The 5,362-nt window shown below is 37.0% G+C and overlaps 1 pseudogene; it reads right to left on the bottom strand.

The window, feature by feature from the left end:
- Nucleotides 1-572: 572 nt before the first annotated feature.
- On the bottom strand, nt 573-685 carry LOC118605156 (annotated as a pseudogene).
- Nucleotides 686-5,362: the final 4,677 nt, after the last annotated feature.

Consider the following 5,362-nt stretch of genomic DNA (forward strand, 5'->3'; position numbering starts at 1 on the left):
CTAAATAAAGTTGTTTGTTGTATTTAGGTACAGAAAACTTGATGAGTCAAAAGCAATAAAAGTGACCAAATATTTTAAAGACTTAACTGGTATACATGTGAAGTTATCCTCACCTAAACTTATCACGAGAACAAAAAAAATAAAAATCCATTAGAAAATAGTTATAAAAAATTCTGACTGTGAGACCTTTGAGGATTTAGAGACTCTCAAATAGGGTTTTATTGAATGGTTTTAAACATTTCTTTAATTTGAGTAGAAAGTGCTCATTTCGAAATAATTTTAGACTTAGAGAAAAGTTGTAAAAAAAAGTAGAGAAAATTTCTGTATACCTTTCATTCAATTTTTCCTAATGTTAACATCTGACATTAATGTATTATAATGATCAAAACCAGAAAATTAACATTAGTCCAATACTATTAACTAAAGTGCAGACCTTATTGATATTATTTATTTATTTAATCTATTTAATTCAATTTTTTTTTAGGTGAGGCAACCCTTGGTTGACCTCACAGATTACAAGGACCTTGTCAGTTTACAATTCCTTATTTTTAATTTTTTTTTTTTATTTTTTACGTCTATAGCACCTGGTCTTCCTAGGTGGTCTCCCATCCAAGTACTAACCAGGCCCAACACTGCTTAGCTTCTGAGATCAGATAGGCTTGTTCAGGGTGGCATGGCCATAGACTTTGATTTTTATTAATGTTCTTTTTATTTTTTGTCCCAAGATGCAACCCGGGGTCTCACATTGCAGTTAGTTGTCATTTATCTTTAATTTCCTACAAGTATTGTAGCAACAATTATTCCACAATGATTCATAATCCTTCATCTCATTCTACCTTACAGTGGATCATCTCAGAAGTGAAAGCTCTGGGAGGTAACCTTTCTGGCACGAAACTGTTTGATAACTTCCCTGAGACTTGCCAATGATCAGGAGAGAATGGGATCTTTCCAGTTTGTGAGGCTATTTGATACCGGAAATGCATTCTTCTATATAGCTTCCCATGGAGATTAGGAAATAAATCATCATATCAATAAATAAATACCAGGAATACCAGGAAATATGCATTACTTTATTTTTCATTTTCTTTTTTTTTTTTCAAATTTTACTATCTTTTTTTTTTTTTACATAGTCCTTGTCTAATTTCTGATCTCTGAAAGATAATTCTAGGTGATGACACTTTAAATTTTTGCAATTGTGGTTTCTTTGACATTACTGTTATAATGATAATTATGGTAATGATAGAAATTGATATTTTATAAGCATTTTTTTCTCCTGGAACTCATAGGGCTTTTGCGTCTATGCTTTTGTTCATTCTAAGACCATACATAGGAAGTAAGAGAGAGGAAGTTGAGCACCACTCTTGAGCAGGAGACATCTCTGTGTCATTTCAATTTGATTTGCCTCTACTCTGACACCAACATCCTCTTCTTGGCAACTCTTTCTTCTTGGCTCTTTCAGGCAGAACATGGTACTAGTTTTGTGTCTTGGTCTGTTCTGCAAACTACTCTTATTTTAATCTTAGTCGTTGAAATTCTAAACCTATTTCATTTTATATAAAACTCTGACCCTTAGCAAGCATATCTGCTCCCATGACTTAGACTTTCATTTATATGGCAATTGCTCTAAACTTCAAGGGGGCAGTGATAATGTCTGCTTACTAATGTACGTCTAGAACATAATGTACAGTTTCTGGTACATGGTAGGAGCTCAAGAAATATCTGCTGAATATAAGTCTGAATCAATCTTCATTTCCAGTCCTGACCTCTCTCCTAAGCTCTAGGCCTATGTATCCAACTACTTACTCCACATTTCCAAATCGAAGTCTTGCAGAAACTTCAAACTAGATATTTCTCAAACAGAGCCTTTCATTCCCCAGGCCAATTCACTTCCTCTACATGATTCTCTTTTGTAGAAAATAACTCTACCATACAAGCCATTGTTCAGGCCAGAATCCTGGAAGGCAGACTCAACTCCTATCACTACCTAAATTTGCACACTTAATCTATGTTCAAATCTTAGTGTTCCTCTTCCTAAATATATCTCAGATTTGACTACATCCCCATTGGCACTCTCCAGATCTAAGGCAGAATTACTCGCAACTGCACTTGTTTCTCTTGCTTTTTAGTTTTACTCCTCACCAGTCCATTTTCTTCTTTGCAACCAAGATAGAACTTTTAAAATGCAATCTGGTCACATTATTGTGACTTAAAAGCTTTCTGTGGTTTCCTAGTGCACTCATAATACAGCATTATTTTCCACATTTTGATTAGGATGAGTAGTAAGAAATACTTCTTACATCTAGATGCAATAAATGTACATACTTATTCACATGTGTGCATGCACATGCACATGTGCACACACACACACATACACACATTTTGATGGGTGAGGACACTAAGATCAAGAATAAAGATGAATAGACTAAAGATAAGGTAAAGAATAATGCTCCAAATCTGTAACGTGGCTTGTGAGGCCCCCATAGATTTGGTTCTTGATTTCCTCCCCATATCACTTCTCCTTGGTTCTTGTACCCTTTAGTTTTTAGATCCTTGAATGTGTACAGTTTTACACGGTGAATACATGATGTTTCCTTCATCTATAACAATATACATCCTCTCTCCCCACCTCTTTGCCTCTTGCCTCCAAGCTTCAGGACTCAGCCTAAATTCTCCTTCTTCAATATGTTCTGTATACCACTTATATAATAAATATGATTTCTTCACTCTATGAGGGCAGGGGTCATGTTCATCTTTCTCACTGCTGTATTTAGAGAGGCTGGAAAAAGACAAGTATTAGATATTTGTTAAATTGTCAGATCCATTAGTCATACCTTTTCTATGTAATGTTTAGGCTTATTAACTTAAAACAGCGAAGACAAAAACATTGCTTATTGATTGGAAAATAGAAAGAAAACTAGGTTTGAATTTCTCAGGTTTCCAGTAGACCTATATCTTATACAGCTCAAGAGGACATTTATAGAACCATAAACTCATGTGCACTTAATGTTATTTAAATGGTCTCACACTAACTTTAATTTACCATAAATGTCTAAATCAAACAGCCCTTGGATTCCTACGATAAAAAACAACAAATGAAATTTTATAATCAAATTGAAAATTAAATTATGGAACTATACAAATATACATGCTGGCAACACTATTTTTACCTTAATTAAATATATATTTAGCTCATATGGTTAAATATATTTAGAATACTAATGTAACTATGATTTCAGTGTGGTTATTTATACATTGCTTTTATTCAGGTAGATATGTCATACCAAAATACTAAAAACTGGAGAGAACCTTATTTATAATGACTTTATTAGTTATACCATGTGGGAATGACACGGAGACCCAGGTTTTAGGTCAAAGATGTCAAATGGTATTATTTAGCTCTTTCTTACTGTTTTATCTTGCAATATTCTGTCTATATTTTATTGTCAAAATCTCTCAGAATAATGGATTCTTAGAAATCCTCTTCATTGCACCCAAACCCCTTCCATAACTCCTCCCAAGCAATTATCCAGTCTGTGCCTTTCTTATTTAGCTCAGGCAGACCCAGGCCTAATGGAAGCTGTGCATTTTATTTCCAAGCAGCCAGAACAATTAGAAAGTTCCTTTTTACGTTGAGTTGGGATCTGTACCTCCATATATAGATTCTGCCTATTGATGATCTCTCTACCTGACTTCTGAGTCTAATAAAACAGGTTCAACTCCATTTCCACAGCCAACTAATCAGGAACTTATAGGCAGCAGAACACATTGGCCCACATCTACTTCCACTGCCCTTGTTAAACACAGTTATTCCTAATATGGCATGGTTACCACACGCTGGCTTGGTCTCCTTTCTCTGGACCTAGAAAGCCAATGCTGTTTTTCAGGGGAAAAAATAATAACCACTTAGGCAGTGTATCAGCCAGGATCCAATCAAGAGATAGAAACCACTTAATAATTTGAACAGGGGAAGTTTGATATAAAGAATTATTAACTATAACAAGGGATTGGAGTTGTGAAGGATTGGCAAGTTGGAAGTAAAATCTAAAGAATGAAGACATATCAGATATTAAAGAAGTAGTCACCACCCCTAGGGCTGAGATAAAGTGCTCAAGAAAGTTCTCCTAGTTCCTGATGTGAGGCCCAGACCTTGTTAGAAAGGTCATGGACATGGCTCCCTGAATAGCAGAGCCACATATGTAGTGTTGTACCAGTGGAACTTTCTAGAAATCCATTCTTCAGAACTTGCTGAAAATCTGCCCTCTAGCTGCCAGAGAAAGCTATTTACAAGGGAACATCTCATCATAGGCTCTCTGCCCAGAAACCACCTAAGGTTGGGGCTGGAGGGGAGCTCCTAGCCATGGGGTCTGTTAGACCTGCTCTTAGAGAAACTTTGTGTGGGCAGGAGCTTGACAAAAGAGCACACTGGAACCAGAAAGGAAGACTCTTTCTTCTGTAATGTTTCTCTAATGCCCTACTGATAAAGGTTAGCATTTTGCCAACTGGTAAGGAAAACATATTTAATAGACCCAGTTTTGTTTTCACAGGCCATTCATGAATGGTCGAGCAAGGGACCTATTGATAAATTGACAATGAGCACAGGTGACTCACAGGTGGCTTACTGTCATGCCATACTGACATTCTCTGCTTTCTACTGAGGCTAAGTCATGTTGATGTTGTTAACACTCTGGAAAGAAGGGGAGCAAATTGAGCAGGCAGACACCCATAGTGAAGGAACATGAGGTATAGCTGTCCAGGAGTCATGGGCTGTGTGAGTCAGGTCACTCACAGGCTCCAGGTGGCATGCATAAGGGAAAGAATACTGAATTATGTAGTCACATTCCCCCCATACTTCACCCTGGCCACCTCACACCCAGTTTGATGACTTCGAAGTAGCAAGATACTTGACCTCTGTAAAATAAAGAGAGCTTCTATTCTGCCTAAGTCCTAGCTATAAAAATGAAGTGAGGTAGTGAGGAAGAACATGTAGGTGTGGCCTGCTGGCATGATTATTTTTCACTTATAATACTAAACACCTTTAAATGGTGGTCAGTGTTGATGGATGGCTTCCTGCTTCTGAGGAAGAGCCTATTGTAAAGTACTCTCATATATTAAATAAAGTGATTTTGAGGAAGTGGGACCTCTTTACCCATTTGCCAGTGCCTCAGCCCCTTTCCTTTCATAAAGCACATATGTGCTTTAACAAACTTTTGGTGGAGACACCGGCCTTAGGAAAAGTAGAGAATGAAAAGTTCTTAGAGATCGCGACAGCTAGTGCAGTACAATCCAATCCTCAGCTATGACCAGGGTATCTCCAAGGCGCCTAAGGTGAGACTGGACATATGGCAGGAAGAGCCTGAGGTCA

Source organism: Rousettus aegyptiacus, unplaced genomic scaffold, assembly GCF_014176215.1.
Source record: "Rousettus aegyptiacus isolate mRouAeg1 unplaced genomic scaffold, mRouAeg1.p scaffold_m13_p_1, whole genome shotgun sequence".
Lineage (NCBI taxonomy): Eukaryota > Metazoa > Chordata > Mammalia > Chiroptera > Pteropodidae > Rousettus > Rousettus aegyptiacus.